This window comes from Arachis ipaensis, chromosome B09, assembly GCF_000816755.2.
Source record: "Arachis ipaensis cultivar K30076 chromosome B09, Araip1.1, whole genome shotgun sequence".
NCBI lineage: Eukaryota > Viridiplantae > Streptophyta > Magnoliopsida > Fabales > Fabaceae > Arachis > Arachis ipaensis.
This window is the reverse complement of record NC_029793.2, coordinates 143,449,988-143,461,030: the sequence shown is the minus strand read 5'-3', so window position 1 is coordinate 143,461,030 and position 11,043 is coordinate 143,449,988.

The following is an 11,043-nucleotide window of genomic DNA, read 5'->3' as shown; positions in this document are numbered from 1 at the left end:
CTTTATTAGTTTAATTAAAATAAAATGGGTATTTTATTTCAAGTTTTAAATTTATAAGTTTAATTTCGTATATTTAAGAGTAAAAAGAAAGTTAATGATTTTGAAATTTAGTATTTATTTTTTTAAAAGTTGATTATATTTTTAGACATTTTTATTTTAGAACTTATTTATATTATTAGTGCTTATTGAGTAATAAATTAAAGGTTTTAAACCCAGAATGCGCGTTGCAGAATGACGAGTGTAAATTGATTACAGAGTGCACAGGCTCAAATAGCAAAGGCAACGGCTCCATATTCAATGTATAGTCATATATAATTTATTATATTAACTATCGAAACATAAAAAAAGATTTACTTAAGAAAAATATGAGTTAATTTCAATATATATCTTATAATTAATAAAATAATAAATAACTTAAAACTATATAAATTTAATTAATTTTTAGTTAATATATATATTAAAAAATAAAATGAAAATTATCATTCAAATAGTATTAAAAGCCAGTTATTATACCACCCTATGTTATTAAAACGATAAATCTCATAAATCTCAGATTAGAGTATTTATTTGAAAATAATTTATAAATTTATGAATAAATAGTATTTTTTTTAAAGATAATTTTATTGGATTAAAATTGGTTTTCAATTACTCTATTATCCCTATTCTTATTAAAAATACCTATACTATCCAAAACCCTAACTAAGTGACACACATAAAACCCTAGCCCACTCTCACCTCACACACTCAGCCACATCCTCACTCACCTCACACTCATTCTTCTTCACACACACACATGAACGGAAAGAGAAAAATGGAGGGAGAGCTGCGCTGCGAGGGATAGAAGAAGAGAGAAGGAAGATGGGAGCCGTGTTGCCACTGCACCATCGTCGCGCCCAGCTCGCCGCCGTCGCATCCTGCTGTTTCCGTCGTCATCGCGCGTCAAAGGAGAGAGCACTATTGTGTCGCGCGCGAGAGGGAGGCCGAAGCTGTCGATGCAGAGGAGAGAAACCACGTCGCGGTTGGAGCTGGATCCTTCTGACGCCATCGAGTCACCCACTGACGTCGCCGTTCTGATGCCGTCGAGCCACCATGAGGACCTTACACGAGGAGAGAGAGACAGAATGCGTGCGGAGAGAGAAGGCATCGCGGGGTGGTTTTGCCGTCGTCTAGGTTGTCACCAGCAGATGCCGCCACTGTTGGAGCTCGCCAGAACTGCTGCTGCTCCGTTCCCCCACTTATTCTCGATTTGGGTAAGTCATTTTGCTCCAAAACTCTTTTAGTCGCTGTTCTATTATATGTGGATGAGGTTTTGCAACGTTATTGCGATAGGATCAAGTTCCGGTTGTTGCTTGTCGTGTTTGCAGTTGTGGTTGTTGTCGCGAGAGTAGTATGGAGCTATTGTTGTAGCTCTCGCTGTTGCGGGCTTAGAGAAAAAGAGAGTTTGTCACGTAGTTGAGTCGCGATCGAGGTAGGGGCGCTTTTCTTAAACTCATTTTATTTCCAAGAATTGTTATAAATCGATATTGATGCAAAAATATATTTTTGGTGATTATGTGAGTCTTATGGATTGACTAAGTTATTTTGAATGAATTTGATTGTTTACTTGATTGAATTTTTTATTGATTGAGTTGGCATTGTGATGGTTAATGAAAGTTTGATTTGGAAATCCGATTGGTATATTTATACTAAGAAATGAGTTGTGTTGAAAATCTTGTTGAGTTGTGAGAAGGCTGAGAATTCTGAATTTTGAATTGATTTTGTTGAAGTTAGTCTAAATTGTGATTGATGAGATTGGTTGCTTGAGTTATGGAATTTATTGATTCTTTCAGTTGAGTTGGTATTGTTGTGATAATAGTTTATTAGAAGTGATTTGAATGATTGAGAGATGTTTGGTTTGGTTGTTGTGACCCTTGAAGGGTGGCAAAGTCTGAATTTTAAAGGAGATGTTGCCAAAAATTTTATAAAAACTCTGAGACTTTGTTTGAAGCATTATTTAGAAAAAAATTTGATTTAAGAATCATATTAATTGATTTTGATTTATTACGGAAAGAGACATATTTTTAGTTCGATTTATTGAGAAAAGAATTATGTTTTGAGTTTTATTTATTAAGAAAAGAATTATGTTCTGAGTTTAATCTATTGAGAAAAGAATTTTATTTTGAGTTTGATTTATTAAGAAAAGTGTTATGATTTGAGTTCGATTTATTATGAAAAGGGTTTTGTTTTGAGTTTGATTTATTAAGAAAAGAATTATGATTTGAGTTCGATTTATTAAGAAAAGAATTATGTTTTGAGTTTTATTTATTAAGAAAAGAATTATGTTCTGAGTTTTATTTATTAAGTAAAGAATTATGTTTTGAGTTTGATTTATTAAGAAAAGTGTTATGATTTGAGTTCGATTTATTATGAAAAGGATTTTGTTTTGAGTTTGATTTATTAAGAAAAGAATTATGATTTGAGTTCGATTTATTAAGAAAGGAATTTTGTTTTGAGTTTGATTCATTAAGAAAAGAATTATGTTCTGACCTCGATTTCATATAAAAAGAACTATGTCTTGAGTTTGATTAAAGAATCCCATTTTTAGAAGTTTTGGTGAATTTATAGTATTTGAATTTATTTTGGGGCTTTAAAAAATTATTGAACTTGAGAATGAAGTTGAAAGGGAGCTTTAAGCAATTATTTCAAATTTGAGAATTATGTTTTTGAAAATTTCAAACAGAATTGAAGAATAAATTTTCGAGGTTAATTTGAGACTTCAGATTTGATGAAAAGGAGTTTTGTGGAAGATAAAAGAATTTGAATTATTTGTAAAAAGAAATTTTTGAATTTTTGAGCTTTTGGGATAATATGCAAGGATGATGGTTTTGTCCCGCTTGTTTCCAGGTGGAATTTGAGCTTCTGGGGGTAAGATGCAAGGATTGTGGTTTTGTTCTTCTTGCTCTCAGTCGAAATTTGAGCTTCCGAGGGTCATATGTAAGGATAGTGGTTTTGTCCCACTTGCTCTCGGTCGGAATTGAGACTTTGTTGACCCTCCGTTGCAAGATGTGGTCGAGCACTTATACCTTTATGGATGATTCGCCCAATAGATATTGATCAATGAATATGAATACGAGCTTCGGGGATGCACGCACCGAGGGACTGTCCAGTGTTAGCTACCAGACATGTCGGGTTCGGCTGTATAACCGACAGATGAGCTCATTGGCCATAGGACAAGAATGCATCATTTGCATTTGTGTGTATTATTGGGGTGTGTATCTTGTATTTGGTTTGCCTATTAGCATAATTGTACCTATTACTAATTCAACTAATTGCCTTAACTATCCTCTTTGTTTGTGTATTTCTTGTATTATTTTGTTTGTGCTTGAACAACTGAGAGATCCTTTATGCTGGCGGTGGTAATGCCGAGGGTTGTTCCTGATGTAGTACTGGCTGTAATTGTTCTCTGTTTGTAATTGCCTTGTACCGTTTGATGCCGGTAATTGATTTTGTTTTGAGATTGAGCTTTTATGGTGATTTGATTCGAGTTGGGTCGGAGGCCATGATTTAATTTGATTTGGGCCCGAGACCGAGTTGATTTGATTTGGGCCGGAGGCCGTTTAATTATGTTATGAGATATTAATTTAGAACTAACTTGGGTTGGCCAAGTGGTCAGCTCACTCGTCCGCTTAAGCAAGTGTTGGGAGTTTGAATCCCGTCTTGTGCATGTAGCAACCCATTGGCCAGTGGCAGACCCTTAAATGGAGCTCAGATCCGCGACAGATTAATCCTTAGCCTGCCACGTTGAGGGATACCATGGGCAACAAAAAAATTAGTTTTGAAATTCTTATAACTAAAGAAGTGAATTTTGAACTTTGGGTAATTAATTGTTAATTATTTGAATAGATTCGTAAGACGATCGAGAATTACTGCAATTGAAAGAAATTCTTTGTTTTATATGCATCCTCTTATGACAATTTTTAAAAACCCTCTATTAAGAATCAGCGAAGACGATATTTTTAACCCCTACAAATTTTTATTTTCAGGATGGACGAAGAGTTTAAAGAGTTTTTCTGTGCATCTGATTGTGTTCTATATTATTGTATATATAGTTATAGTTTTTTCTCACTTTTATTATTATATTTATAAGAGGGATAGGAGTTGTAATGATATATATGTATGTATATTTGTAAATTACTTGTATAAAAAATTTTGTATGTATGTATGTATGTTGTATGTATGTATGTATGTATGTATGTATGTATGTATGTATGTATATAATATGAGGATTGTGATTTGAATTTGGTTATATATGCATGTTTGAAAAGAAAAAGTATTTCTGGTTTTTCAAAGAAAACAGCGATATGGTTTCAAGTTAAAGTCTCATATCTTATTATTAATATATGAAGTCGTCGTAATACTTCTCGCTATCAGAGTAGCGTAGCCGGAAGCATGACATTCTGATAGTAAGGGTGTTACGTTGCGCACAACCCCCCACATAAGCGATATTCTCAAACCAAACAAGAATCTCGATAAAACTCTAAACTGACTAACATACTATTACTCTATATAAAGGAACGAATAATAACGCAACAGGCAAAACAATATGTATACTTCACTTGTTTTTATTAGTTCTTACCACATTATTAAAGTTCACTTATGACTTGAGTATTGGAGTATATCTTTTGCAGATGTTCCCACTCGTGGTGTTCGACGCTACCGACGTATAGCTCCTCCAGAGAAATAAGCTTACCAATGCTGGGAGTTGCTATAGCTCGGTTGGAACCCTCAACGAATGGAACATTTGGCGCTTATCGTAAGACCCGAACAGGATTAACTCTAAGATATCAAAATCTTTTTATTTAAAAACTTTTGTTTGCAAAGACTCTAATAATGGTTGACAATGGGATCCCTAAACTGACACAATCCGAGTTGATGGCACAAAATGCGGAACTCCAAAGAGTGATCGACTTGCTAACCCAACATCAAAACGGGAAGAAAGACAAAGGAGATCCCAAAATCCCAAACCCAAACGACCAACTTGTGTTCGAAGCTAGTCCGGATGAAACAGTCCCTCCAAAAGAAAAAAAGACAATATCTAATAATTTTTCAGAAGACATTATGCAGTTTCAGATACCGAAAAATTTTACATTGTCGACCACCGTCAAACCATATGAAGGGCTTGGAGACCCGCACATGCATATCACTAAATTCTAGGCGATGATATTTTTTAACGGTGCTTCTGACCCTATATTTTGTCGTTCTTTCCCAACTTTTTTAGATGGTGCTACTTTACTATGGTTCTCTAAGTTACCTGTATGGTCCATTCCCAATTTTGAAGACTTGGCAGAGGTCTTTACTAATCACTTTGCTGCTTCAAAAATATACATGCATGGATGGGACTATCTTAGCACCATCAAGCAAGGACAACACGAAAATCTCAAAGATTATATGACGCGTTCTGCTAAAGCAACAATGGAGATTTCAGACCTCAGTCCGGACGTACACTTGCTTGCAATCAAAAGCGGCCTTCGCCTTGGCAAATTTCAAGAGACTATAGAAGTAACAAAATCAAAGACATTAGCCGAGTTCCGGGAAAAAGCTGCTAGAAAAATGGAGATTGAAAAGCTCCGTGAAGCCCAGAGAATAGATAAACAGCAACTTCGGCGTGATAAGGAGAAAACTCCCAAATACACAAAACAACAAGGACATTAAGAAACCATTCAAACTCACCCCTAAATTTGATACTTCTACCCGATTTAACATCGAAAGAGAGGACATCATAAAAGAAATCCTTCACGCCAAGATTATTAAACCTTCGAGCAGAGCATGCACCTACTAAGACCAAAGGTTTGTAGACAAAACAAAGCATTATGCTTTTCATAAAAAATTCAGCCACACTACAGATAAGTGAGTAGTGGTGAAGGATCTCCTAGAAAGACTAGCACGACAAGGACTCTTGGACAAATACGTAAATGGATGATTACACAAAGATAGCAACTCCACTCAATAAACCAACAGCCAAATGCCAACAGAGAAAGACAAAGGTAAATGGATGAGTTCTAACCAACCAAGGGGAATTATAAATTGCATTTCAGGAGGCTATGCCGGAGGAGAAACTACATGCTCGGCTCGGAAAAAGGAGTTACCGGAATATGCTAGTGATAGAAGGAACTCAACCTGCAAAGGAGGGCATAGTAAAAATGGCAATTGCTTTCACACAATCCGATTTCCGCTCCTCAAGTCCAAACCTTGATGACCTGGTGGTAATTTTCATACAGACTAGTGACTTGTTGGTAAGAAAAGTCTTATTAGACCCAGGTAGTAGTGTTGATGTTCTATTTTATTCAACTTTTTAAAAAATGAAATTGTGTGATAAAGCTATGCAGCCTTCCTCTGGAGAACTGGTTGGGTACTCCGGAAAAAGAGTCCCAGTGCTCGTGCATATCTGGTTGAAGACTACGATGGGGGAACGCCCTCAGTAAAAAACTATTGACATCCTGTATCTCATAATAGATTACCCCAGTCCATATAACATCATTCTTGGATGACCTGCTTTAAATGCTTTCGGAGCAATAGAATCTACTTTATATTTGTGTCTTAAGTTTCATCTGCAGAAAAACTTAGTGGCAACGGTACACACCAACCATAAAGAAGCACAACAATATTACAACGCAATGTTAAAGCAAAGCTCCGCTAAGACAATACCACCAACATGCTTGCAAGCCGTGTACAACTCAGAGGAGTTGCTCCTACTGTCTGAGCTTGATTCTAGGGAGGACTTCCATAAAATACCTCAACCAATGGACGACCTTGAGAAGGTAACTTTAACCAAAAATGAAAAACAATTTACATATATAGGAGGTGCTCTAACCGACGAGGAGTGATTGCGGCTAATGATCATATTACGAGATAATGCCAACCTGTTTGCATGGATACTTGCCGACATGCCAGGAATTGATTCCGGTATCATTTGTCACAAATATCTATTCATTACCTTGTATTGACAAATTGATTGATAATACTTCTGATTTTGATAACTTTAAGTTTTATAGGTGCGTATTCTGATTTTCATACGTTTTGAAGATTAGAGTAAAATGGCCTTTATAATAGAGTTTGGTAATTTTTTTTTATACAATAATGCTATTTAGCCTGAAGAATACAGATGTCACATACTAACGGTTGTTAAACAAAGTATTCTAACAATAAATAGGACGGAAAATGAAAGTTTAGGTCGACGACGATATGGCTGCAAAGACATCTACGCAGGAAAATAGCGTGCAATGGCCCTGCGGTTTAATTTGTGACAGTATATGTAGTGGGAGCGGGCATGGTTAGTTTTTGGCCCCCACATTCATTCGTAAATTGATTTTCTCCACTTATAAAGTACTATATATTAATTGTTTTGTTGTCGCCTTATTAGCTTGGCCTTGCAGTGATATTATTGTGACCCGGCTGCTTTTAAATGCCTGGAGAGCATCACATAGTGGATGGGGATAGCTAAGAAGAGATGCCTCACTAGTATATGTTTAACTATTTCAGCATCCTAAGTACCTAACCTACACTAACCTACCTATTCATACATGGGTTACTAGTTTAATTGGATTAAAAAGGATCGGAGGAGCACTACTGCTAGATTTATAGTTGATTCTTGATCGAGGTGTCGATTGCCGACTCGTTATGAATAGCGAGTCAAAATAAAATAGAGTATTGCGTATAATGGGCTAAATGAATAAAATGAACATCACCCATACTATTTAGAATAATCATTTGGATATCACGAATAATAAATATCTCATATCATAAAACCATTTATCCCAAAAGCTTAAACTGATTTTGGAATTCACCAAGGATAGAACTCTTGACCTTTCGGATTTAGAATCCGAATATTATATCATGAAACCACTCACTCATCCCAAAAGGGTAACCTGACAAGACAACGTAACACTAATGGTCATATCTCCAATACTTCCTAAACCTCCATTGTACATATTGTACGCTTAGGCCATTGGCTCCCTATACTTTCTCTAAAATAAAATATATTTTTTATTTTTAACATTTTTTAAAATTATTTTTAACATTTAATTTGATTTAATTTTTTCTTTAACCTTTAAAATTAATTTAATTTTACTCTTATTAAAAGTATGGGATAAAGTATATTATTCCATTACTAGACTAAAAGAACTAGACTAAAAAAAATTAAGTTGATGACTAAATAATGACAAAAAACAATAAATTTAGATAACCTTTAACATTTCTCTTATATAAATTTATTCCAAATTATCTAAACTCTAAAAAACTAGTTAACAAAAAAGAAATTTTGTATACTAAAAGAGATATTATATATATACCCAAAAATAAAAAAAAAAGAGTAAAGGACAAATTCATCCCTGACCTTTTTTACCGCGGACATTTTCGTCCCCGAGGATTAGGAAATACTTAAATGTCCCTGACCCCGTTAAAAACTGGACATTTTTACCCCTCCATTTGAGTGTCTCTGTTTGTCTTGTCGGAAAACGGTGACGTGGCTCCCGTGGCGCTGAGCTGGCCTTAACGGGCTGCCACGTCGATGAGCTTTTAAAAAGAGGACAAATTAGTCCCCAGACTCAAAAACGCTGCCGTTTCTCCCCAACCTTTAGAAACTTACCTTAACTCACATAAGCAACACCCATAACACAAAAACGATCAAAGTTCCCCCTCTGTTTCTCCCTCCAAAAACTGCACTACGTGGAAGAGCAATCGGAGTGCAGTGGAGTTGCTGTCGGTGGTAGGAAAGAAGGTTACTGGCGAGGTCAGCACTGCCGTCTTCCTGTCAAGGTAAGATCGCCTTCCTTACCCCTGAAGTTTCTGTAGTTCATGTTTGTACTAAGGGTGAAGTCATCATGGGCGCATGTTGAGACTATGTAACAGTAGTGTAATGAGGGCTAAAAATATTTTTTAGAGCATGGTGTGTAGAAGTAGTAGTAGGAAGCATTGTGTTAGGGTTTAGGGGGGTTTTGAAATAAATTTTCAATGTATCCCGGTACTGACACAAAGTTGTTTCTTGGTAAATTTCAGATGGTGAATATTTTTGTAGTGCTAGTTTTTCACCACGGAGGTAACTTCGTGAGAGGTAGTGATGGTGTCCTTGTATATCAAAATGGTAAGGAGGAGAGGTTCCCGGAGATGGACCTAGATTTTGTGAACTTCGAGGACCTTGTAACCTTATTTAAGGGTTTGGGATACCAGTCATACAAGGCAGTATACTGGTATGATCGAAGAAGTGACAATCTTGAGTCTAGTCTGAACGAGTTAACCGGGGACGCAGGGATCAATGCAATGTGAGAAAACTTATTGAAGGACCAACATTCTCTTGAGTTTCACATTTACTTTGACCACCCCGTTAATGCTCCGGAGGTAGTAGATGATGCTGGTAGGAATGGTGATGATGAAGTGGATGTGGATGTTGATAAAATTTTAGAGGAATTGAAGACATCCTCTTCATCGGATGATGGGTACGAGAGCACCGAGGATGACCCAATATCTAAGGAATCAACATGACTGATGGCTGACGATATTATGCTTTTTTTTTTTGGTTTAGCTGTGACCCAATGTAACTGATAACCAGAAATTCTAGATACTATTTCCTTTTTTGGTTTGAGTCTTTATTTTAGTTCAAACTTTATTTGTGAAGTAAGAAGATATTAATGGTAGAAAGACATACTACTTTCCTTTTATTTTGATGTTAATGGTTGAAAGTTTGATTTCCTGTAACTTTGCCAACTTTCTTTTCATACATACATAATCACAAACATGACCCAAACTTATGTCAGATACACAAATGATTAATACATTTTATTTTCAACATTTTGCATGTCTTACATCATTTCTTATAACTAAATAATACAAATATCAGGACAACAAACATCACACATATGCTCCACCAAATTGGATTTTTTTTAACCTCTAACGTTTCTATCCTCTTCTCCAGCAACATTATCCTCTTTTCCATGTCTTTGTTCCAGTGATGCTCTTCACCATGTAAAATTTGCTCATGCCCCAGGTACCTTGTAACACCAACACCAATACCAGCTATGTGCTCGTCCAGCCACAGAAAATACTTGCAACATGGTTGTCTAACCTAAACAAAATAATCCTCAAAGCTCAGAAAATCAGGAATTGAGAATAAACCCTACCACAAACGGAGTTACACAGATTTTCTTTGCATACCTTATAAAAGGGACATCCCAGAAACAATCTCTTCGGATTTCTGGTCGTCCTCGACATGAACAGGATTGCATTTTCTCCATAGAAGCACTTTGGTGACACGCACTCTTTTCCATCATTGTCGGTCGGAACTGGGCCTCTTCTCGAGTTTGAGGACACACCTTCGGATGCCATGGTCGGAATGCTCCCTTTCTTCCTTCTCCCGCTTCACCCTCAGAATGCATTCAAAGGATTAGGGCTCCAGGATTTCATACATTGGGGATGACTGAGAAACGGCAGCGTTTTTGAGTCTGGAGACTAATTTGTCCTCTTTTTAAAAGCCCATCCGACGTGGCAACCCGTTAAGGCCAGCTCAGTGCCACGGGAGCCACGTCACCGTTTTTCGTCAAGGCAAATGGAGACACTCAAACGGAGGGTAAAAAGTCCAGTTTTTAACAGGGTCAGGGACATTTAAGTATTTCTTAATCTTCGGGGATGAAAATGTCCGCGGTAAAAAAGATCAGGGACGAATTTGACCTTTACTCTAAAAAAAATAGAGTTAGACGAGTCAACTTGTGTCCGCTCGAACCAAACCTATTTAACTCATAAGTTATATAAACAATACTAAATTATCACGCATTTAAATGAATTATGATTTTACTGGCTCGACTCATCCATATTTACGAAAATTAAATTCGAACTAACTCGTGAATCACAGCTCATTTTGATAACTTTATTGATTAATCATGTAAAATATTGTTCCTGATAATATTTTAGAATATAGACAATCTCATAACTTTGTTAATTAAAAATACTATAATACTGAAACCACCCTTATTATTATTATTTAGTAATTTTTTTAATATGTATATTTTCATTTTA